General features: G+C 50.6%; 1 protein-coding gene across 9 annotated transcripts in view; it reads left to right on the top strand.

Annotated features, from left to right (window-relative positions):
* The window catches only part of IMPDH1 (inosine monophosphate dehydrogenase 1), a 330,559-nt gene that overhangs the window by 215,233 nt on the left and 88,738 nt on the right, over positions 1 to 26,588 (top strand). The window lies entirely within an intron of this gene.

Genomic DNA, 26,588 nt, shown 5'->3' with positions numbered 1-26,588 from the left:
GGGTTTTTTTTTAAATCTATTTTTCTCAACATCTCATTTCATGGATTGGGTAGCTAATACTGTAGCGCTCCAGCAACTAAAGCGTTTTCAGCAGCTGACTGACACAACCTCTACCTTGTCTGTGGGGCTGTTGAAAAGGGCAGGATTATGTTCTTGTGGAAGACTGGCTCGGAAGCTGACCCAGGACATCTCTAAAGTCTGAAGATTCATTGCCTAGCACCATTTGCCCGACTTACTGACTCCAGTCCAGGTTCTATTATTGGCCATGAATGTCCCTTTTTTATTGTTAGACCCGGCCCTCGTAACATAGTCAGACCTGACCCCTGCACCTCACACCAGCCCCGAGCCCCTGGCCTAGCCGATCCTTCCCACCAGAACACACACACACCCGGACTTTCCCCGTCCGTGGCCTTCCTCCTTCGGCCACCCCAGGCCCGCGTGCCCACTTCATGCACCAAGATGGCCGCCCGGCCCCAGCGCGACCCTAGCCTACAGGCGCCACTCCGGCTGGAGGACATCGCGCTCCCCTTGGGATGAGAAAGGGAGGAGCAGTTTCCATCACACCTCTGCGCTTCCCTGGGAAGGTGGGTTTCGATCGACCCGCCGGCCTCCCCGAGGGCTGGCTCCACGCCTGCTGGGTGTCTGGGGCTCCTCCCGACCCGGCCCTGAAAGGATCAAAGGACAATGGCAGGAAACCCCCAACAAGCGACCCCCAGGTGACAAGACCCCTGCCTGCACAGACTCCGGACATCAAAGAGGAGTCGCCCTATAACAAGGGGTGCTCTGGGACTGTCCGGCAGATTCGCCTTGGAAACACATGAGCCCTGCTGAGTGACTCGCGGCTCCCTGAAGATCGTCAAACCCCTGAACTTGTGCTTGAGCCCTGCTGAGTGACTCGCGGCTCCCTGAAGATCGTAAGACCTCCGAACTTGTGCTTGAGCCCTGCTGAGTGACTCGCGGCTCCCTGAAGATCGTAAGACCTCCGAACTTGTGCTTGAGCCCTGCTGAGTGACTCGCGGCTCCCCGAAGATCGTAAGACCTCCGAACTTGTACTCGAGCCTGCTGAGTATCTCGCAGCGCCCACAGACTCCCTTGGTCCCGCCGGACCCCACGACGACAAGCGTATCCCCCAGCTCGAGGATTGTGAGCTGTGCGCCGGGTACGCTCCTGCATTTGATCCATACCCCCAAAGACTGTCCCGCTACCTCCTAACCCCCCTCCAAGACTTTGTGAGCCTGCGCTCTACTTGTATATATTTTGCCTTGCTGATCATAAAGATCCTACCACTCCGATCTGATAAAGATTTGCTCTTAAGAACTCCTCGTGTGGTGTCTCTCTGTCGTGCGGTGCCGAGTGTGCGATCCTAGATACGAGGTTCCTCCCCTGAGGAGTCTCCCGCCAGTGCCCGGCTACGATACCTCGAGGGTGGGTCTCAAGGCAGTCCGGGCCCCCTCCGGGCCCCTCTGAGGTCGCCTTCTAACATTAGTGGCAAGCAATGGGATTCGGGCCCATAATCTAGAGATCGTACCGTGAACGGCTGACGTACTACCGACAAAGATGGCAGAAGGAAACGCCGTGGTTCTCGTAGAAGACGACGCCAGTACCGTGTTCCAGGTGGAACAGCTGGAAGAGTACACTCACAGAGAACTAAAGCAATTCTGTAAGGAACTCAGAATCGCTACCACTGGTCTCAACACCAAAGAAGATATTCAAAAGGCACTGAAAGCTTGGGTGGATTCTGGAGCCTCCCGCCCAGAAGGAGCGGTGGAGCCCCACGACGAAGCTGGACCCTCCCAAGGAGAACGCAGCAGCAACCAGGTGCGAGGCTTCGTACCAGACGGGGGCCTATCCCCGGAGGAACTCGCAGACAGAGAAAAAAGTCGCCATCACGAGCTCGAATTAGCCAAACTCAAAATTGAGGGCGAGTTGAAATTAGCCGAGAAGAAGCTAGCAGTAGAACAGTTGCGAGTACAAGGAGAACTAGAAGAGAAGAAACTCCAACGAGAACACGAGGGAAGGAGACTTCAACTAGAACATGAACGCAGCTTGAAGGAAATAGAACTGAATGCAAGAAGCGCGGCCCCCGGGGAACCGGGAGGCGGCCGCCCCGACGGAGCAGAAGGTCCACATCCCCAAGGATGTGGTCAAGGAATATTACAAAAATGATGACATTCAGCAGTGGTTTCGGGCCTACGAGGTCGCCATGACCTCCCATCGGGTCCCGCAGAAGGATTGGGGGGCTGGGTTATGGGGACGGTTCCTGAGCGAAGGAAGAGACACCATGCTCGACCTACCCACTTCCATGCAGACCTCCTATGAACACATGAAAGCGGCCCTCCTCACAAGGTACGGCCTCACCCCGGAGATGTACCGCCAGCGGTTCCGGGACTGCAGGAAGATCCCGGGTACCACCTGAGTGGAATATGTGAATTTCTTCAGCCGCGCCTTCGATGGGTGGATCAAGGGCAGCAAGGTAACCACCCTGGAAGAACTAACCAACCTTATGTTATGGGAACACCTGGCTGCCAACTGCTTTGTGGAACTACGCCAGCATCTGCTCGACAGCAAGCTCACGGACCCGAGAAAGCTGGCTGTCGAGGCGGATCGCTGGACCAACACCCGGGTCTCCCGGGGCACTGTAGGGGAGTACCCCCGAGCCAGTCAGGGACCACCCCGCCAGAGAGGGGGGGGGAAACCAGGGAGGGCAGAGAGAGCCCCAGGCTAGTCCCCCGAAGTCCCAACCTCCGCCTTTCCCGGCACCCCCACCAGCTGTATCCGGCCCCCCTGAGACGGGGGCACCGGGTAACCATCACTTGTTTCCGTTGCCAGAAGCCCGGGCATTACGCCAACGACCCTGAATGCCCCATGGCCCCACGCACCACCCAGGCAGCACCCCCCGCTAGACAGATAGCCAATGTAGCCCTGGGGGAGGAGGTTGAGGAGGCCGAGGAGTGGGAACCCGCAGCTCGATCGCCAGTGACGAACCCCCGCCTTCCGACTCCACCCCAGACACAGAGTTAGGCGATCTGCCCGAATTAGCCCAGTGGCGCCACGAGGGGGGCCCCTCCCGAGAGGAGTTTTGCCGAGAGCAGGCTACCTGTCCCTCCCTGGTCGGGCCCCGGCAACAGGCAGAGGCCCAGGCCGCAGGCGACCAGACGGGGACGCACCGGGTCTATTGGGAGAATGACCTTTTGTACAGCGAACCGAAGTCGGTGGAGCTAGGGTCCGGCCGGGTGCTGGTGGTACCCCTACGCTTCCGAAACCTCCTCCTGGGCTTGGCCCACGACGTTCCCCTCGCAGGCCACTTGGGTCAGGACAAAACATACAGTCGCCTCGTGACTCACTTCTACTGGCCCAGAATGAAAGCGGATGTAGAAGCCCACTGCAAGTCCTGTCCCACGTGCCATGCTAGTGGGAAGAGTGGAGGGAAGCGCAAGGCTCCCCTCCAGCCCTTCCCTGTCGTCAGTACCCCTTTTGAGCGGGTCGGGATCGACATTGTAGGACCTCTGGACCCCCCCCAACTTCCCAGGGGCACCGGTTCATCCTCGTCCTGGTGGACCATGCCACTCGTTACCCTGAGGCCATCCCGCTGCGCACCGTCACGGCCCCCGTGGTGGGCCGGGCGCTGATGGGGATCTTCTCCCGCATGGGTTTTCCTCGCGAGGTCGTGAGCGATCGCGGTACCAACTTTATCTCCCGATACATGAGGTCCTTATGGCAACAGTGCGGGGTGTCCTACAAATTCACCACCCCGTACCACCCCCAAGGAAACGGCCTGGTAGAGCGGTTTAACCGGACTCTGAAGGGGATGATCGCAGGCCTGGAAGAGCCCCTCCGGCGTAAGTAGGACCTCCTGCTCCCCTGCCTCCTATTCGCATACTGAGAAGTTCCCTAGAAATCCTTGGGTTTCAGCCCCTTCGAGTTACTCTACGGGCACCCCGTCAGGGGGCCCCTCAGCCTGGTCAAGGAAGAGTGGGAGGTGGCGCCCCGAGGCACCCCCGAGACGTGTTCCGTTACGTCCTGACCCTCCGCAATCAGACTAGGAGGTTCCGGGAAATGGCAGAGGCCAATCTGGAGGCGAGTCAGGAGGAGATGAAGCGCTGGTACGACCAGAACGCCGCGCTAGTCTAGTTTCAGCCGGGCCAGCTGGTGTGGGTCATGGCCCCGTGAAACCCTGCGCTCTCCAGGATAAATGGACCAGGCCCTTCAAAGTAGTTGAGCGGAAGAGCCCGGTCACGTACTTGGTAGACGTCCAGTCACCCCGGGACCCCCTCCGGGTCCTCCACGTGAACCGCCTCACGCCCCACTTTGTGCGGACAGAGCTGAGCCTCCTACTAGCCACTGACGACGGGTCCGAAGAAGAGTCAGATCCTCTCCCTGATCTTCTGTGCACCAAGGAGAAGGACGGCTCCGTAGAGGGAGTGAACCTCTCCCCGTCTCTCACTCCCCAGCAACGTGAGGATTGCCGCCAGCTCCTAGGGCAGTTTCCGGACCTTTTCTCCCTGGTCCCCAAGGTCACCGACTGGTGTGTCCATTATGTGGATACCGGGGACAGCCCGCCAGTGAGACACCGAGCCTACCGAGTCCCTGATCGGGTCCGGTCCTGTATCCAAGCCGAAGTCTCAAATGTTGACCCTAGGCGTGATCGAACCCTCAGACAGCCCCTGGGCCAGCCCCGTGGTCCTGGTCCCAAAAGGAGCTGCCCCTGGGGTCGCCCCGGAACTCCGCTTTTGCGTGGACTACCGGGGACTCAATGAGGTCACCCGAGCCGATGCCCACCCCATTCCCCGAGCCGACGAGCTCATTGACCGGCTCGGAGCTGCTCGGTTCCTCAGCACCTTCGATCTCACCTGCGGCTACTGGCAAATTGCGCTCACCGAGGGAGCCAAGGAGCGGTCTGCCTTCTCCACCCCGGATGGGCACTATCGCTTTCGCGTAATGCCCTTCGGGATGAAAAATACCCCGGCCACCTTCCAGCGACTGGTAAATAGAGTCCTGGCCGGGCTGGAAAAATTCAGCGCTGCATATCTCGACGATATCGCAGTTTTTAGTTCCGAATGGAGTGAGCACCTCCGGAGGGTGCTAACCGCCCTACGCCAGGCGGGCCCCACCGTGAAAGCCAGCAAATGCCAGATTGGGCAAGGTTCGGTCACCTACCTGGGGCACCAGGCCGGAAGCGGGCAGGTCGCCCCTCTACAGCCCAAAATCGACTCCATCCTAGCCTGGGAACCCCCCACTACCCAAACAGAGGTCTGAGCCTTTCTGGGCCTCACGGGCTACTATCGGAGATTCATCCGGAATTACGGTAGCCTGGTCGGTCCCCTCACGGGACTCACGTCCAAGAAGCAGCCCAAGAAGGTACAGTGGTCCCCTGCCTGCCAAGAGGCGTTCAATGCCCTGAAAACGGCCATGTGTACGGCCCCCGTCCTCCAGGCCCCCGACTACTCCAAAGAGTTTGTGGTACAAACTGATGCCTCCGAGCATGGCATCGGGGCCGTCCTCTCCCAAGTAAATGACCAGGGTCTAGACCAGCCCGTGGCCTTCCTCAGCCGAAGGCTGTTGCCCCGGGAACAGAGATGGGAGTACCATCGAGCGCGAGGCGTTTGCCGTAGTCTGGGCCCTCAAGAAACTACGCCCTTACCTGTTCGGCACCCATTTCAGGGTCCAGACCGACCATCGCCCCTTGCGATGGCTCATGCAGATGCGAGGAGAAAACCCCAAGCTTCTGCGGTGGTCAATCTCCCTCCAGGGGATGGATTTCACCGTGGAACATCGCCCTGGTACGGACCACGCAAACGCCGATGGCCTCTCCCGATTCTTCCGCCTCAGCGAAGAGAACCCCCAAGAAGATGGGTAGTTCTCTCCGGCTTTCAGCTGGGGGGGACGCGTGTTAGACCCGGCCCTCGTAACAAAGTCAGACCTGACCCCTGCACCTCACACCAGCCCCGAGCCCCTGGCCTAGCCGATCCTTCCCACCAGAACACATACACCCGACCCGGACTTCCCCCGTCCGTGGCCTTCCTCCTTCGGCCACCCCGGGCCCGCGTGCCCTCTTCATGCACCAAGATGGCCGCCCGGCCCCAGCGCGACCCTAGCCTACAGGCGCCACTCCGGCTGGAGGACATCGCGCTCCCCTTGGGATGAGAAAGGGAGGAGCAGTTTCCATCACACCTCTGCGCTTCACTGGGAAGGTGGGTTTCGATCGACCCGCCGGACTCCCCGAGGGATGGCTCCACGCCTGCTGGGTGTCTGGGGCTCCTCCCGACCCGGCCCTGAAAGGATCAAAGGACAATGGCAGGAAACCCCCAACAAGCGACCCCCAGGTGACAAGACACCTGCCTGCACAGACTCCGGACATCAAAGAGGAGTCGCCCTATAACAAGGGGTGCTCTGGGACTGTCCGGCAGATTCGCCTTGGAAACACATGAGCCCTGCTGAGTGACTCGCGGCTCCCTGAAGATCGTCAAACCCCCGAACTTGTGCTTGAGCCCTGCTGAGTGACTCGCGGCTCCCTGAAGATCGTAAGACCTCCGAACTTGTGCTTGAGCCCTGCTGAGTGACTCGTGGCTCCCTGAAGATCGTAAGACCTCCGAACTTGTGCTTGAGCCCTGCTGAGTGACTCGCGGCTCCCCGAAGATCTTAAGACCTCCGAACTTGTACTCGAGCCTGCTGAGTATCTCGCAGCGCCCACAGACTCCCTTGGTCCCGCCGGACCCCACGACGACAAGCGTATCCCCCAGCTCGAGGATTGTGATCTGTGCGCCGGGTACGCTCCTGCATTTGATCCATACCCCCAAAGACTGTCCCGCTACCTCCTAACCCCCCTTCAAGACTTTGTGAGCCCGCGCTCTACTTGTATATATTTTGCCTTGCTGATCATAAAGATCCTACCACTCCGATCTGATAAAGATTTGCTCTTAAGAACTTCTCGTGTGGTGTCTCTCTGCCGTGCGGTGCCGAGTGTGCGATCCTAGATACGAGGTTCCTCCCCTGAGGAGTCTCCCGCCAGTGCCTGGCTACGATACCTCGAGGGTGGGTCTCAGGGCAGTCAGGGCCCCCTCCGGGCCTCTCTGAGGTCGCCTTCTAACATTTATACTGGCCTGAATATAGACTAGAAGGCTGAGGTGGTACTGGTGGCCAAGAGGATCTACATTTAACTGGCAGCTGTCATTCTGGCAAAGCCAGTCATTGGAAACCTCATTTACAATATGGTCCCCCCTACCGAACAAGAACAGTAGGAATGCCGTGGTGGCTATTTCTCCAAGACCCCCTGCCCATAGATCCTCCAAGCCCTCAAATCTCAGGATTTGGAAGATTTTCTCCAATCCTTCACTCTCTAGTCTTTATAAACTAGAAACCATACCCACAAAGACTTTTGGGTGTTAGTGACCAGGAAACCCAGCAACTCCCCCAATCTGTTATGGTGGCAACGGTGGCCTCCCTGAAGCTTTAAAAAAAGACCTCCCACAAGGTCAGGGAGTCAGTGTTTCAAGATGTATTGGAACAAGATTTACCAGGCGGGTAGCCTCTCCCTGAAGTAGGCAAGAGTAATTCCCGTCATTGCCATCTACAGTCTTAAACTTTTGCATTAGTTTAACCACTATGCCTCCTTGCTCCCTAAATAGACTCTGGAAGAGTATCTGTTCATGCTCCAAGAGGGCAAGCAAGCTGCAGAGTGAGTCTAAACTGCATGTTCGAGACATGTGAGCTGTAGCGCACGTGCTTTGCATACTCCTGCCATCTAGTGTTGGGTCTGGATGTTTGCAGTTTTTTTTTACGAAGAAGTCTTTTCCAGTCACGAGGTAGGTGACTCCTCCTTTCGGTGATAGTGCTCATGGGCATCGACTCCAGTGTTATATTGTTTTTTTCCGCCATTGAGTTCGAACGTGAATTGCTGCGCTCCGGTTCGACGCGGTTTCTTCGGTTTCCCTCGGTGCGCAAGATACTCACCCTCGATGGAATTGTTTCAATCGCGTATCCCATCCCACGCGTATTGTATTTACTTCTGAAAACCCCTTTTTTGATCGGGAAGCTCGTGGAAGGCCATCTGGCCTCCCTGCGTCTGTCCGCCTCGCAGTCGATGGAACGGACCCAATCAAATTCTGCCCTCTGTGCCACGCGAAGTTTCCGCGCACTGACTCGCACATAGTGTGCAACCTGTGCTTATCTCTGGAGAACAGGACTGCGATGCGTGCAAGGCTTTCTGCTCCACGAAGACGCTTCGCGACCTTCTGCTCGACGTCGCGACATGCAGAGCCAACACACAAGTTCCACTCCGGACAGGATTCGGAACAAGAAGCCGGAGACGCAAGGGCAGCGTACTGTGAGTACAGATACTCCCTTGCCCCAAAGTCCACCTCAGTCCAAGAAGAAGGCTCCGGTCCAACCCCTGCCTCCGGGCCACGGTCGTCACCGAGAACATGTTTCCGATGCCCCTACCTGCGACTCGGCACCAAAATACACCCAAAAGCCTAACGGCTCTGAGCCGAGCCACCCTAAAACGGGCTCCGAACCGAAACCTTCAGGATCGCAGTCAAAGCCAGGCTCCGGCATGCCCCCTTCGACAACGAAAATACTTTCGGATCCGAAATCATCAGAATCCAAAACCTCGGCAACAAAACCAATGGCACTGAAACAACCGGACGTGCCGATTCCATCTCAAGAACAACATTTCGATGCTCATTTTACTAAACCGGATCCGAAACAGACAGTTGCACATCCATCCAACTACAGGACATATCACCACAAAAGTGACCCTTAAAAGGAAAGACAGAGGAGACCTACTACATTCCTTCAAAAAGTAAGAATGTCTAGACTAATCTTCTCCTCCTCCCCTTCCATCTCCTCCTTCTCCTCAGCCTCAATCTTTATTGTTTTCACCTGAGCACTCACCACCACAAACACCTGAAGATCAGGATGATGAGAATATGGATAGGCGATGGAGCTGGGGACAACATACCATTACTCCCAGACCCATGGGCAGATTATAATACCCACTCTCCCACAGAAAATGATTTTGACCTGTACCCTACCAAGCCCTCCCCACAACACGACAGCGTAGGTTACATAAAACTACTGGGTAGAACTGCCAACTCTCACTGTGTACAGCTGCACAAAGAATCCCTTGGAGAGAATTTCCTTTTTTGAAACCCTTCGCAGCACACAAGTCATTGCACACACTCCCCATGCTAAAGGGTATGATCAAGCACGTTGATGACATATTTAATTACCCCGTCAGGGCCCGTATCCTTACCCCTAGGATAGATAACAAGCATTTGCAATGCAATAGGTCTCGCATTTACACGAGTTTAAGCTATTGGCATTGTAAATGACAATGCCTTTTAATGTTTAAAAAAACAAAAATAAAAGGCCTTGTTATTTGCAATGTCAATAGCTGAAACTCTCGTAAATGCGAGACCTATTGCATTGCAAATGCTTGTTAGATTAGTGAGTAGAAACGCTCCCTTTCGGCCCGCACAGCAAATTAATTAAATAAACGGGGGCGGCCGCTCAAGTGAAAGCGGACCGCGCTGCAAATAAAAAAAAAAATTGTGCTTACCGACTTATGAAGGAGACCGTGTAATGCCACAAGTAAAAGATCCAGTCCTCATGAGAGTTAACAAATGGCGACAGGACAGTAACAAGGAGGGACTAACAAGCCTCATTATCAATTGGAAACCAGCATTTACCAAGGACAATGATACCAGCCAATCAAAAATATGGGCTGAGAGAAGGCGAGGCTTCCACAGCATACTCTACTACTGCATGCCTCGCAGAGTGAGGAGCGCATGCGTGCTGCCGCTAGGCTCGACCTAAAAAGTACAAGCCAGCACCATCTGACCCAGCGTACGTAAATGGACAATTACCATTGGACTCACTAGTGGTGTCCAACGCACGTAAAAGGGCCAAATCTCAAACTACAGGAGATGCTGTACCCCCAGATAAAGAATCTCAGCTTGTTGACGCTTCAGGGAAAAGGGTAGCCTCTCAGGCAGCAAATTTCTGGCGCATCTCTAACATGCAAGAGCTGCTCGCATGGTATGACTGGGCGCATTGGGACGAGATAGAGCAGTTGCTCCAGTTTCTGTCCGATAAACATTAAAGCGCAAGACCTAGTGAGGGAGGGACAGCTCATTTCAAATAATGCAATCAGGTGCTTCCTAGATGCTGCAGACACTGCTGCTGGAGCTGTGAACACCATTGTCCTTTTAAGAAGGCAAGCCTGGCTACGTATCTCAGGTTTCAAACCTGAGGTTCAGACTTCCATACTAAACACACCCTTTGACAAAGAACACATCTTTGGCCCGGTGAAAGATTCCTCACTGGAATAAATGAAGAAAGGCACTGAAGTGGTCAAATCCATGGGAGCCCTTCAGCTAACACAAGCATGTGGTTCCTTTCGACGCCCCTTCTACTGCGGAGGGTCTAAAAATACCTCCTCAGAGACCACCACGTACAAAGGCAACAACCAACCCTTTGCCTCTACGGGTTGCCTCTGTAACCTCCTCTGAAGTAACAACGGTAGAGTTGGAGGCTCAAATACACGCACCTCTCCCTCCAACTCAAAGCAGTGACTTCCCTACACTCCCCCTACCACCCCCCCTCCTCACCCCCCCTGACCATTTAACACCAGTTGGGGGAAACTTTCAGATTTCCTACCTGTCTGGCAGTCCATAACAGACAGGTGGGTACTGAAAATGATCCGTTCTGGTTACTGCTTGGAGTTCACCAACAATCCTCCAAACATTCCCCCAAGGTCTCACAAACTCTCACCGGATCACCTACACCTCCTCAAACAAGATGTTTAGTCTCTACTTCTAAAAGGGGCTATGGAGCCCGTACCAGTACAATACCAAGGGTCAGGCGTTTACTCTTTTTACTTTGATACCCAAAAAGGATGGTTCTCTCAGACCAATCTTGGACCTAAGAGAACTAAATCTTTACATACAGTCAGACCATTTTCACATGGTGACACTTCAACAAGGAATACCACTTCTGCAAAAGGGGGACTTTCTGTCTACTCTAGACTTAAAAGACTCCTATTTCCATATTCCAATCCATCACGCTCATTGCAAATTTCTCAGATTTGTGATAGCGCGTCAACATTACTAGTTCAAGTTACTCCCGTCCGGCGTCACCACTGCCCCCCAGAGTCTTCACCAAATGTCTGGCGGTAGTCACTGCTCACCTGAGAAGACAACATATCCATGTCTACCCCTTCTTGGACGACTGGCTCATCAAAGCCAGTACGTATCCAAAATGTCTCCAGCTCACTCTCAGAACAATTCAGTTACTTCATCAACTGGGGTTCACAGTTCATGTGCAAAAATCACATCTCCAGCCTATCAATACTCAAAACTACCTTAGAGCCACTCTAAATACTCAAAAGGCTCTGGCCTTTCCCAACGCAGCCAGAATTCGCAACATTTAGGCTTTAGTTCTCCAGTTTCAATCCAAACACTCGCTTCCAACTCTGTGTATATGCAACTACTGGGAATAATGGCATCTTACATCATGATTGTTCTCCATGCCATGCTGCCCATGGGTCCCCTTCAGGAATGCTTAGTGGGTCAGTGGAACCAATCACAGGGTCTGTTAACCGATGTAGTGTTGGTAAGCGGCCGTACTACTTGTTCTCTGCAGTGGTGGGACAAACAAAATGTATCAAAAGGACAGCCCTTTATAGACCTGGTTCCACAGACAGTACTAACAGCGGACGCGTCCCTCCCTCACTGGCTGGGTAGCTCATCTTCGGCACCACACAGTGCAAGGCCTATGGAGCCCACAGCAAGTGTTGCTCCATATCAACCATCTAGAACTGCTTGCAATCTTTCTAGCTCTCAAGGCATTTCAAACTCACCTGGTTGGCAAAGCTGTCTTCGTTCGTACTGACAACATGGCAGTCATGTATTACATACAAAAACAGGAGGGGGTGCGGGGGACACTCTCTCCAACTGTCCCACTTACCCCAATAAATCTGGAGGTTGGCCATTCACCACAAAATCTATCTCCTATTGGAACACCTCCCAGGAGTGAACAACCCGACAGCATACCTCCTCAGCAGATGGAGGCAGCAAATACACGAATGGGAACTTCACCCTCAGGTTCTCCTCTCGTACTTTCAAAGTTGGGGAGCCCCTCAGATAGATCTGTTTGCCACACAACAAAACGCAAAAGGCCAAAGCTTCGCCTCCAGGTACCCACACCCGCTCTCCAAGGGCAATGCACTATGGATGAAGTGGTCAGGGAGATTTGCCTACGCTTTTCCGCCTCTCCCACTCATTCCATTCGTGGTTCGGAAGCTTTGGCAAACATCCCTCACACTGATCCTAGTTGCTCCCACATGGGCCCGTCAACCATGGTTCACAACCCTGTTGGAGCTGTCTCTGATCCTGTATCAAAAGCTGCCCCTAACATCCAGTCTCCTCACACAGAGCCATGGAGAAATCAGACACCCAGATCCCAAATAATCGAACCTCTCAAAATCTGGCTCCTGAAGTCATAGTTTGGTTATACGAACCTTCCACCAGACTGCATGAACCTCATCAGGGAAGCCGAAAGGCTTACCACAAGAGCCTGTTACGCAGCTCATTGGAAACACTTTGTTATTTATTGCAACAACAATCACACCAATCCTCTTGATGCTTCCATACAAAATATAATGTTCGAGGCATATGAGCTGCAGATTATACACTTTTGCATAGATCGCCATCTGGTGTTGGGCCCGGATGTTTGCAGTTTGTTTTTCTTCTTGGACAGTCTTTGGAAGTCACGAGTTCGGTGACTCCTCCTTCGGTCCGACTCCTCCTTCGGTCCATACTGCACATGGGCTTCGGCTCCATCCTCAGATTGTTTTTTTCCGCCATCGGGCTCGGATGTAATACTTCGTGCTCCGGCTTCGAACCTTTCCAGTTCGACCTTCGACGAAAAATCCTCATCCATCGAGATTCTTTAGACGGAATCGACTTCTTCATCTCTCTCTTCGGCACTTCTTCGATTCCAGACATCGGCAGCGGCCTTCGGGCCTATCTCGACTCCGGTCTCGGCCGATGGAAAGGACTCCCTTCAAGAAGTGCCCAAAATGTGGGTCTAAATTTCCCCACACCGACCTCCATCAGGTGTGCAACCTCTGCCTCTCTCCCGAACACGAGGCCCGAGACTGCCCCGCCTGCAAGTCTTTTCGATCGAAAAAGACTATTCGGGATCGACTAGCTCGACGCACCATGGCGCACTCATCGACCTCGGCTCCACCTGACCTCTTCGGAGAAGACACCGGAGCTTCGGGACAGCAGCACACCGAGCGGGAGGAAGATGTCGTCAGCCCTTCCGAGGCCGACGACTCCGACGTGGAGGAGATCACACCGGCGCAGAGGGTCGGGAGTTCTTTACCCCCTCCCCCTCCCGCGCCCATACCGAAAGACTCCGGTTACCCCTTCGCCTCCGGGCCTAGGGAAAACCAAGCATACTGCTTCCATCACCCCACCTTCGGGCCCGGTGAAAAAGCATCACAAGTCTCCTGGCGGCTCGGGCTCGAGCCAGCCGCCTAGCGGCGCCGACAAACATTCCTCGGCGCCGAAGAAAACGAGTTCCGTTCCGAAGCCATCGGTGTCGAAACCTGGCCTCTCGGTGCCGACGAAACACAAATCCCTCGGCACCGACGCTTCCGTGTCGAAGCCTGCCTCGGCGCCGACCAAAAAATCGGACACCCCGAGAAAGCACGGCGCGGATAAACCGACTAAGCCTTCGGTACCGAAAACATCGGCACCGATGGAGGAATCTGTGCCGGAGGAGCTTTTCACACCGGATCCTCTTCAAAAGACTTTAGCTAAGGATCCCAGGACTGGACATTTAATTTTGTCTTCCAAGAAAAGACTTTTGGACAAGCCAGCTCCTCCTCCACCACCAAAACGGAAGGACTCTGCCACATCCCCGTTCAGAGTACCCTCCCCACCACCTCCACCTCCTCCTCTTCCTCCTCCACCTCCTCCCCCTCCTCCACCCCCTCCATCTCCACCCCCACCTTCTCCACCCTTGCCTCATCGGTCTCCAACTCAGTCTCCAGACCCTGATGACCACGGAGATCCATTCTATGATCCCACAGATGCCCCGCAGGACCCCACTCCTCCGGGAACACCTGACCCATGGGAGGATTATCACAATCCTGATGTCCCAGATGTGCCTCAGGATGATCTCTATCCATCCAGGCCATCTCCACCAGAGGACTCCCTGGGGTTCCACCACCTCTTACAACGGGCGGCACATTACCATGGGGTGGAATTACACAGTGATCCAGTTGAGGAAGACTTCCTACTTGACACATTTGACATGGCAGATAAATCCACCGCTATATTACCCATGCTTAAAGGGGTGACCAAGCATGCCACAGAGGTTTTCAAAGACCCCGTTAGAGCTAGGGTCTTAAACCTCGGAATAGAAACGAAGTACAAGGCAGCCCCCACGGATCCTGTATATATTAAAGGACCTGCACCCCTAGACTCACTAGTGGTTTCCACAGCTAGGAAGCGCTCCAACTCTCAGTCATCTGGTGAGGCTCCACCACCTGATGAGGAGTCCAAGCTTTTAGATGCGTCGGGCAAACGCACTGCCTCGCAGGCTGCCAATATGTGGCGCATCGCCAACACGCAGGCGCTGCTAGCAAGGTACGATAGAGCGCACTATGATGAGCTGGAGGCTCTCATGCAGCATCTCCCAGACAAATATAAGAATAAAGCTCATGAGCTAATACAAGAGGGAAAGATTATTACCAACACCTCTATTAAATGTGCACTTGACGCAGCAGACACGGCGTCCAGGGCTATAAACACCAGTGTCCTCCTTCGCCGTCACGCCTGGCTCAGAATTTCAGGCTTTAAACCAGAGGTCCAGGCATCTATCTTAAACCACCCTTTTGACCAACAATACTTATTTGGCCCAAAAGTAGACGAAGCCCTCAAAGATGAAGAAGGACACAGATGCAGCGAAGTCTATGGGAGCCCTGCAATCACAAACCCCTAGACGCTCCTTTCGCCGTTCCTCCTTTCGAGGCTCTGGCAGAGGTTACTCTTCCGATAACGCCTCCACTTCCTACAAGTCCCCTCCTCAAAATACCTTCTCAAAGGGCTACCAAAGAGGTGGATATCGGGGAAACAATAATAAAGGCAGGTGCAAAACCAACACCGCCCGTTCTGCCACACCGCCCACACAATGACTTTCCCCCACTCCCCCAGACCATTCCACTCCGGTCGGGGGCAGACTGCAACACTTCCTTCAAAACTGGCAGGCCATAACATCAGACAAATGGGTAACCCAAATTATTCGGTCAGGATACTGTCTCGAACTAACCTCTATCCCCCCCAAATATTCCACCCAGACACTGTGCGATGTCACAAGAACATACCGCACTTCTGAAACAAGAGTTACTCTCCCTCCTGCAAAAACACACGATAAAGCAGGTACCCGTCAATCAGCAAAATCTAGGGGTCTACTCTCTGTACTTTCTCATACCGAAGAAAGACGAGACCCTACGGCCCATTCTAGACCTCCCGCCTCTAAATGCATACATCCATTCAGACCATTTTCATATGGTAACTCTTCAGCAAGTCCTCCTTCTCCTCCGTCAGGGCGACTTTCTCACTACACTGGACCTGAAAGACGCATACTTTCATATCCCAATACACCCTGCTCACAGAAAGTACCTCCGATTTGTGGTGGACGGCAAACATTATCAGTTCAAGGTTCTCCCCTTCGGGGTCACAACCGCACCACGGGTGTTTACCAAATGCCTGGCAGTAGTGGCAGCACACCTCCGAAGACAAAACATTCATGTCTTCCCCTACCTGGACGACTGGCTCATAAAAGCCGCGTCCTACCACCAGTGTGTACAAAATACAAATGCTACCGTACAACTACTTCACCAGCTAGGCTTTACGGTGAATCACCAAAAGTCCCACTTGATACTGTCTCACACAAAGCAATACCTCGGTGCCACTATAGACACCTCAAAAGCTATAGCCTATCCCAACTCAGCCAGGATCGCAAGCATGCAAGCCCTGCACCAAAAGTTCCTTCTTCAGCACTCTCTCCCAGCAAGAGTGTTCATGAAACTAATAGGGATGATGGCGTCTTGCATTTTCATAGTGCCACATGCAAGACTTCACATGCGTCCACTCCAAGAGTGCCTAGCACGCCAGTGGAACCAGGCCCAGGGTCAGCTGACGGATCTGGTGTTGGTGGACGGCCGCACTCATCGATCTCTGCAGTGGTGGAACACCACAAACCTTTCCAAGGGGCGACCGTTCCTGGACCCGGTTCCTCAGGTGATTCTAACAAAGGACGCATCGCTCTCCGGCTGGGGAGCGCATCTATTACACCTCACAGTGCAAGGTCTATGTACGCCACAACAGAGGTTACTCCACATCAACCATCTGGAGATATTGGCGATCTTTCTAGCCCTGAAATCGTTTCAGAAACACATTTCAGCCAAAGCAGTCCTAATTCGCACAGACCATATGACTGCAATGTATTATATTCAAAAACAGGGGGTGGCACACTCTCCCCAGCTCTCCCGCTTAGCGCAGGGCATATAGAGATGGGCAATTCCACAAAAAATCTTTCTCCTGGCACAACACGTCCCAGGCATACAAAACACCATGGCAGATCTGCTCAGCAGACAAACGCAGCAAATGCACGAATGGGAACTGCATCCACAAGTTCTTCACCCATTCTTCCACAAGTGGGGGCATCCTCAGATAGACCTCTTCGCCACCCACGAAAACAAAAAATGCCCAAACTTCGCCGCCAGATACCCACACCCATTGTCCAAAGGCAATGCGATATGGATGAACTGGTCAGGCAAATTTGCATACGCCTTTCCACCTCTCCCGCTAATTCCATTAGTGGTAAGGAAGCTACAACAGCACTCCCTCACACTCATTCTGGTAGCCCCAACATGGGCCAGGCAGCCGTGGTACACCACACTACTACAGCTCTCAGTGGTACCACACCAAAAGCTGCACCTGTCCCCATGCCTCCTAACCCAGAACCATGGAGAAATCAGGCACCCGTACCCAGCTCAGCTCAACCTAGCGATCTGGCTCCTGAAATCTTAGAATTTGGATACCTTAACCTTCCCCCTGATTGCATGAACATTATCAGGGAAGCCAGACGTCCTACCACTCGAGCATGCTATGCCGCAAAGTGGAAGAGATTTGTCGTTTACTGCCGTAACAATACAATTGACCCCTTAGATGCATCCATACAGCACATCATATGCCATCTGCTCCATCTTCAAAGGTGTAACCTGGCATATTCATCTATACGTTTACACCTAGCAGCAATTGCTGCTTATCTACAAAACAGACAGCATTTATCACTGTTCAGAGTACCTGCTATTAAAGCCTTTATGGAAGGTCTTAAAAGAGTAATTCCACCCAGGGCTCCACCTTCCCCTGTATGGAATCTAAATGTAGTTCTTACAAGGCTAATGGGTCCGCCTTTCGAACCAATGCATAAATGTGAGCTACAGTTCCTCACTTGGAAAACAGCTTTCCTCGTAGCTATCACTTCCCTTAGAAGGGTTAGTAAGATACAAGCGTTCACTATACAGAACCCTTTTTACAGATACATCACAGCAAGGTGATACTTCGCACAAATCCAAAATTTCTGCCCAAGGTCATTTACCCCTTCCATCTTAATCAATCGGTGGAATTACCGGTTTTTTTCTCGCAACCCCAATCTGTTGCGGAAAGGGCTCTACATACACTCTGTTAAAAGGGCTTTACTGTACTACATACAAAGAACGCAATCTTTCAGAAAGACTAAACCGTTGTTTGTCTCCTTCTCTCCACCGCATAAAGGCAACCCCATCTCAAAATCAGGGATAGCTAGGTGGATTGTAAAGTGCATACAAATTTGCTAGCAAAAAGAACATTATCTGTTCCACCTAAAGCCCACTCTACAAGAAAGATAGGGGCTTCTATGGCTTTTCTAGGGAACATACCCTTAGATGACATCTGCAAAGCAGCCACATGGTCAACACCGCACACCTTCACAAAACCTTACTGTGTAGACGTGCACTCTAAACAACAAGCTAGTGTGGGCCAGGCTGTACTAAAGACACTATTTCAAACCACTGCAACGGATACCGGTGGTCGCCGCTAAGGTTGGGTACTGCTATATAATCTATGCAAAAGTGTGTAATCTGCAGCTCATATGTCTCGAACGGAATATGCTACTTACCAGTATGCATCTGTTCTTGGCATGTAGAGCTGCAGATCTATACACGCCCACCCGCCTCCCCGGCTACCTGTATCCGTTCCAGGCTATCTTATTTAGATACAACACACATGGGTTTCTTCACTATTATCACTACGCTCCATCTTTTCCCTGCTGGCGAAAAACAATCTGAGGATGGAGCCGAAGCCCATGCGCAGTACGGACCGAAGGAGGAGTCACCGAACTCGTGACTTCCAAAGACTGTCCAAGAAGAAAAACAAACTGCGAACATCCGGGCCCAACACCAGATGGCGATCTATGCAAAAGTGTATAGATCTGCAGCTCTACATGCCAAGAACAGATGCATACTGGTAAGTAGCATATTCCTTGCTATCTGTTACACTTACAGCAGTCTGGATTGGCTTACACCTCCATCCGGCTACATCTCGCTGCAATAGCTGCGTATCTACAAAATAGGCAACATTTATCGCTTTTCAGTGTGCCCGTAATTAAACCTTTCATGGAAGGACTTAAGAGTCATACCACCAAGGCTCCCACCTGCCCCAGTGTGGAATCTTAACATAGTCCTCATAAGATTAATGGGGCCACCTTTTGAACCTATGTATAAATGCAAACCACAGTTTCTCTCTTGGAAAACCCCTTCCCTCATTGCAATCACGTCACTGAGGAGAGTAGGTGAACTACAGGCACTAACTATAGAAGAACCTTTTTTCCAACTGCACAAAGGGGTTCTTTGTACAAACCCCAAATTTCTACCTAAAATAGTATCTGCATTTCACATAAATCAGTCGGTAGAATTACCCGTGTTCTTCCATCAATGTGATTCTGTTGCAGAATGAGCTCTACACACCTTAGATGTTAAAAGAGCACTTTTGTATTACATCGAAGGAATAAAATCATTTCATAAGACCAAACCACTTTTTGTTGCTTTTGCACCACCATACAAGGGCAATCCTATCTCCAAACCAGGTATTGCAAGGTGGATTGTTCTATGCATTCAAACTTGTTATGCAAAAGCAAAAAGAACTCTTAACTGTACCCCCTAGAGCGCATTCCACTCACAAGTTAGAGGCTACTATGACTTTCTTAGGAAACATCCCCATAGTTGACATTTGCAAAGCTGCAACATGGTCTGCACCGCACAAATTCACCAAACACTATTGTGTAGATGTGTTAGCGAGACAACAAGCTAATGTGGGCCAAGCAGTACTTAAAACCCTATTTCAGACAACTCCAGTAGCTACAGGTTAGCCACCACTTTGGGAGAATACTGCTATATAGTCTATGCAAAGCATGTGATCTACAGCTCACCTGCCTCGAACGGATAATCACTGCAAGGAGTCGCCGCCAACCTCATGACTGGAAAAGACTTCTTTGAAGAAAAACAAACTGCAAACATCCGGACCCAACACTAGATTGCAGGAGTCTGCAAAGCATGTGAATCTACAGCAGTACATGGCAAGAACGGATGTTTACTGTGTAAGTAACATTATCCATGTCCAAGCACCTTGTTCACATGACTTCCAGTTCTGTGAACACTCGCCTGGCAGTATGGAGGTCTTAATAGCTCAAGACCTCAGACCTGGAGCCCGAGGCCTAGGATATAGTTGTGACTCCCCTCTGTTCGATGGGAAGAACCCGTTTGATCCCATCATTGATGAGGTACTTCACCAATACAAGAATTCTCCATAGTTAAGAAGGAATAGGCTTTAAAAACTGACTGTCTACGCTGTCCTGGCCACCTCTGCTTTAGCTGACATACCAAGACCTTTTGCAGGAGGTAGGGACATTTTTGTAATGTCAATTGGGTGAGTACTTCCCTAGAGAGGGAGTTAGGATAATACTTTAAAGGGCCAGATGTATCAAAGGACTTCACCCATTCTGTGTCTATGGGAAAATGTGTTCATACATATGGCCCCTAGTGCTTCTTTGTAAGCAGAAAGGGAGGGGTACTATGCTCAGTCTTGAATTGCTACAGTATAAACCAGTTCCTCCCTCAGAAGTACAAAATGCGGACTGTGACTCTGTGAAGACAGCTGTATGGAAATAGAATGTTCGTAGCATGCGTTGCTGTAAATACACATCCATGCTCTTGTGAGCTAGTGTTGGGCGCATACATTTGCAAGTTGTTGTTCTTCGAACAAGTTTCAAGTCACAAGATACATTATGACGCCTCCCATAACCTGCAATGTACCAGGAAAAAGAGTTCACCATAGACTCTTAATTTGTGCTATTTGGTTCAGATATTCCAGTTTCAGCTCTGGGACCGACATGCTATCCAGGACCCTCTGTGTCAGTTGTTGAGAATTCGGCTCCAATGATGTCATAAATGTAACTTGAAATTCTCCCTGTCCGACCAGAATGTGATTTTTAAACTCTGAGCATAAAACATTGACCTGCTCAGTGTGTAAAGTGCCATGCTGGGCACACCACAAGATGCTGCATTGAGACTCGCCCAAGATGTTGAAACTCTTTGTATTCAAGGTGCCTAACAGGAAGAGTCTGTGCCAGCAGGTAACCAGCTTGTGAAGGGAGACCAAAGACCTGAGACTTCAGAGAAGGAGTAACTCCAGTTGCCTGGAAAAAGAGTTCTGGAGTCACTGTGATGGTGACTTTATCCATTTTGTGGTTGACCTAAAAGTATGCAATGCACACCTTGAGTTTTAGGTACCATGTCAAAAACAAACCCTGCAAATACCTCTTTTGCTAAAACATGATCTTGACCCCAAGTAAACAAGGGCAGGAGTTGGAATTCTAGATTAACCAGGTCCCAAAGTTAGTGGACAGGGAGTTGGGCGCTAATTAGCAGTTAAAAAAACTGTAGAATTCTTTTTAGGGAGAGATTTATGTAAAATCGGATTGCGTCAGGATTTATTTTAATGTCTGTCTGTTCCTAAATGTTTCTGCAGACGATTTTTCTAACATGAGGAAAGTCAGCCTTAGAAAGACAGGCTGACAAAACTAAGTTGGAGAAATGTCAAAATGACGGAATTACTTTTTTTTCCCACAAAAAAACGTTTAAGTGACAAAGGCATATGTCATCAAGAGAAGGGTAAGAGGGGGAGGTCTGTTGGATAGAGGAACACTAAATGAGGTAGGAGGAGTAGTAAACGTAAAATAAAATATGAATAATGTGGGAGCATACAAGATGTATTGGTATTAAAGAAAGGGGAGCCGGCTGGAAGGGGGGGGGGGGGGTGCGAGAGGGCCAATAAAGAAAAAATTGTCATAAAATGTTCCACAAGAAAGATCACTCGAACCAATTTCTTTAAGTATGCAACTTTATTGAGGGGAAGGTCGTAGATGAGACTGGAAAAGTGATAACATTTTACTAAAAAAAGGAGTAAACTTCGTAGTGTAAACTATGTATGAGTATTAAAGAAAGATAAGGGGAGGTAAACGAATAGAAGGGAGTAATCAGGGAAGCTGTTTAAGATGGAGAACATCTGCCGTAAAAAAAGGTAAATTGGGAGGGGTACAAGGCATGGTATCAAAGAGGAGAAAGTAAAAGGGATAAGGTAGCATGAGAAGGGTCTTTTGGATTGGGAAATATAAATAGTTAGGGAGCAGTAACTAATGTAAAAAATTACAGCTTGTAGGAATATGGGTGTTAATGAAACAAGAGGCAAAATGGGTTTAGGGGGAATCCCCTTTAAGGGGTGGAAAAGGGGAAAGGAAACCCCTCTAACAATTAATGTAAAGAAATAGCCCAGCTTTTTGTGTATAAACTGGATACAACCTTTTGATAAAGTGAAAATGGTCATATAGGTTTGAATAGAAAAATGATCAGAACCACTTTCTGTTTATTTAGTCTGAAACAAAACCAGTTCTGGCATATAGCTCTAACTGCATTAACAATTGCCAATAGTAGGAAGGTTTTCCGTTTAAATGGATTTTTACATATAATTACAGACGGAAAACAACTTTTCCTTTGTCTGTATTTATATGTAAAAACGGGAAAATACTAGCACATTTTGCGGCGCTGCCCTGCTCCAGCAGAGAGTTGCAAAACAGGTATGGTGATTGCTCACAGAGTAAGTATCGCCTCTGGTGTTATCGTATTTATGGGGTGAGAAAAAGCCATTTAAGAAACAAAAAGGCCTCGTTAAGAAGTGAATGGTCTTTTAAAGACCAGTGAAGTACTCGGTGTTTTTAAGAAAGAAAATTATGTCGCATCCAGTTCCTGTGTGGGAGAGTCAGTGTGGAGCGGAGCAGAGTCAGAGATCGGAGCCGCCGAAGCCCCCAAAGGCCGAAAGCCTTCGGAAAATTGCTGAGTGCATCGGGGCGCAGGCTGTTTGTAAAATTATCAGCATGAACTAGGGCACATCATGTGCATGTTACCATAACAACTTTGTGCAGTCCAAATAAATAAAGCATTAACAAACTCCCACTAACTGTATTTTTATCAATGCCTTCAATACAATGTATATAAGGGGAGAGTAGTGAAACAATAAAGATTTCAATGTTAGAAAAGGCTCAGTCCTGAACTATGATGCTCAATAGCGTGACTTATTTTAAATCACAGCAGGATTCTATCTTAATGATAACGGGCCTTTCCATTCGCTGTATATTCAAGAATGTATTAATGTGAACAATGAATTGGGACTTGCTCCAGTCGGGCCTGGTGCTAGATCCCCCCCCCCCCCCCCCCCCCCTCCCGTCGCCCTTCTGGTGTGATACAGCATCAATCACGCTTTTAACAATTCAACTTGACTTAAATCGGGGAGACAGTAAAATCAGCCCCGTTCGCACCTCTCATTGACTGCCTTTCGTGACCGACTAGCTTCCCTCTGTCCAAGGGGTGAGGTTTCTTGCTTACGTTTTCGGTGCACCCCCATCCCCTCCAGCTCTGAAAGGAAGTGCAGAGCTGTCACCGCGTGAACTCGGCCTGCTCCCCCCCCCTTCTGCTCCAATTTCTGCACTGTGAGCCTTGCAATGATATTAGTTTTTCCCAATTCAAAAATGATAGCATGCAGTTTAGAAAGCAGTGCTGGGCACAGACAGACATGCTTTTTCAGGCAACATATTACTCTTGTCTAGTGCATAATTTGAATTGAGTTGCTTCCAGGTGTTTATAGTGGGGCACAAATGGGTTGTAGCTGAAGGCAGTGTGAGGTTCTCTCAGAGGGGCAGTATGGTGTTCAGTGTGGGAGAGGATGTGGAACTCTGTGCCGATGCAGAAACTGCAAGGCTCTGAAACAAATGGCTTTTAAAAGAACTTTTAGGCGTATTTGGGACATTCTGCGAATGGCAAAGTTTTCAGATGAATGTATTTTGTTGGCCAATAACAAACGAGTGCATGTGTGCATTGTCAATTTACATAAATGTGGAAAAAAACTAGCTGCAGCGTCCTCTTTAACTTGTAGGAAAAATAAATGTAGATAAATACAGATAAAACGCCCAAAAAATAAATATGGTTAAATACAGACGGAAATGGCAAAAAAATAAATACCATAAAACCGGGAGCCCTAGTTATAATTAACCCAAAATGCCACTGATATGTATCTATTGTGTTCTCTGTAAAATAATCTGATAGCAGAGATTTAACATTTTAGGAGAGGGCATGGCAGAAAGGTCTGGGCAGAAGGATATTGCCAGGGAATGGGAGACACTGGCAACGTTGTTCACTGATTCTCCCCTAGCATTCCAATCCAGACCAGTTCATTCACATGGGCATCTACTGGTTCCGGATTATTCCGATCATCTGCAGAGTCCTCTAGGGTTCCGTCCTGTCCCCATCATCTTCAACCTTTGCATGTAGCCCCTTGAGGTTCTGTTCACAGATAACCGCATAAAAACACACCAAAATGTGGACTTTTACTAATTATGCTTGAAAGTCTCCTTTGCTCCAGACATCCTATGTCACAAACACTGACTGCTTCTTATCCAGACCTGAATGTCCAGTACCACCATCAAGACAGTTTCTTTCACCTAGTGCATGCCATGTCACTGGATTCATCCTGGGCATCACCCTTACCTTCAAGGAACACGTTGCCAAAAAACAGACATTTCTCCCAGAAAACCAGTTCAGCTGTCCTAGCCCTTGTACTCTCGTTTCTGGATGTTGCAAACGTCCTGCTCAATGGCTTTCCTTGCTTCACACTTGTTCCCCCTTAAATGGCATCCTACATGTTGTCATCCAGGGCTGAAGAAGTATAAATACATCGATCCCATCCTAATGGCACTCCACTGCCTCCCATTTGCCTGCTTATGCTAGCTTTAAAACCAGCTGCCTCATTTATAAAGCTCTCACACTTCACCCCAGCCTATTGGGCTGCCAATTTCAACTTCTCTAGTGGCTCGCATCACACCCAAAAGGAGGACAGTGGATAAAGAAGTGCAAATAAATAAGCCTGCATTGTCAAAGCCGATCAGTCTCACCTTTGGTACCTATTGGCTTTGTCAATGTGTAGGGTGTTGGCTATTTTTACACTGTATATCTCATTTTGATATATCCTATAGAGTCCAGGGGTTCCCTTATGAGTGGACGGGGGATTGCTATGCCAATCTCAAGGTGCTCTTTAAGGGGGTAGTGTGGTCGAGCAGCGTATCACAGAGGAGTGCAAGACATCTCCAAATACACACTAGTGAAAAAATTATACACACGACTCTTTAAGGAGATGCACACCAGTTTATAAAAATAACTAGTATCTTTATATATGCTTTGACAACAGAATCAATTAGTTCAGGTAAGTACGTTTTCTAATAGAAATATTTTAGAGTTCAAAAAGTTGACAGTGCAATTTCTAGAGGCTGCAATGTTATCCTAGTGGAGGGAAATTCAATGCGGCATTCAGGTACAGTACAGCGACTTATGGGACCAATCTCCAGGACGTAAGATGAGTGATTGGCAAGGTCCAAGGCAGCACCAGCAGAACACCACCAGCGGCACTAGGGCGGCTGGGTGCAGAGGGGCAAAACAGCGTTGTGTCCAGTGTTATTCTATGGGGGCTCTGTCTTCCCGTCAAAGGCTGCAAGCTTGGACTGGGAGGTCAGTCGAACTGAACTACCGGGGGGAGGCTCAGGCCTCACCATGCTCTGGGATGTGGGACATCTTTGGTCCTCTTCGCAACAGCCCATGTGTGACCGGTACAGAGGTGTCCTTTGTCGTCGAGTTTTCTTGCTGGGAGCAGTCGCGGCAGAGGGGAGCCTGCGTGCAGAGGCTGCAGGCGAAATCTGGGAGTCTGCGAGAGGTGGCACCACACTGAGCTCTATCTTGGGAGGCCTAGGGGACCATGCTGACAGTTGGCCCACTTCAAACTCTGGCTTGGAGAGACGGGTGCAGTGATTGCTTTAGGTGTCAGTATTCCGCGGTCACTGAGTGCTTGCAGGAGTCGTCGGATGCCTGCAAGATGCAGGGCAGCAGGTCCACTACTTCTCGGGAGGTCTTGGTTACTTGGTGAAGTGCTGGCAGGTCTACCGGGCTTTGTTGGGAGGCAGCAGTTGCAGGACAAGTTGACTTTTGGTGCAATTGGTGAAGGCAGCAGGCAGGCCAGCACGGTTGGCACCAAATCAGTTGCTGGATCTTCATTTCTTACAGGATATGACTCTTTACACGTCAGTTGTCTTTCAGGTTGGCAGAATCTGATTCTCTGGTGCCAGGGGATTCTTAGCACCTGAATTTAGGGGTGTTAGGGGAGAGTAGTAGCCAATGGGCTGCCTACCCCTGGGGTCACTACGCCCCATATATGACCACTTCCTGTAGGAACTGGGACTAACTATGTCCCAGAATTCCTAAGTGTGCCAGCACAAAGATTTCCACTACTGAAAAGTTGTACCCACATTAGGTTAGGCCACCTTAGGGTTGGTACTAGCCTGGGGGTGGGTACACTTACCTGACTACCTAATTTTCCTGCTGCCTGCCTAGGTGACAATGGACTCTGGACAAAGTGGGTCAGCCTCCTCTCCTGTGAGGGGAACCACATTTGCATTTCAAAGGCAGGGGCTTTTTTGGTGCATTCAGACCTAGTAGTGCTAATCAGCAGGTCCTCCTGTGGGTGTGGGTGTCCTAACCTCTTCCCGGACAGGCTTTTGTTTTGGGCTTCCTGAGAGCAAAGCCCATACCCTAGGAGGTCAGAACAGCATCTCTGGAGGCAGGCTGGCAGAGACCAGTCAGCAGTCACACCAGAGGCTAGTAGGTTTTCAGGACGAACCTCTAAGGTGCCCATTAGGTGCATATATTGATCAATCCTACACTGGAGTCCTCTTCAAAGAGCTGCCTCCTTTGGATTGCAAATCTGGCTTTACTTACAGGAGAGGAAGCCGCCCTTCTTGACAACTGGACAGGTGAAAATATTAGTCGGTTAGGCATGCCACCCCCGGGCTAGTACCACCCCTAAGGTGGGCTAGAACTG

This window comes from Triturus cristatus, chromosome 4_1, assembly GCF_964204655.1.
Source record: "Triturus cristatus chromosome 4_1, aTriCri1.1, whole genome shotgun sequence".
Lineage (NCBI taxonomy): Eukaryota > Metazoa > Chordata > Amphibia > Caudata > Salamandridae > Triturus > Triturus cristatus.
Note: the sequence above shows the minus strand (reverse complement) of the source record. Positions and strands in the feature narration are given on the sequence as shown.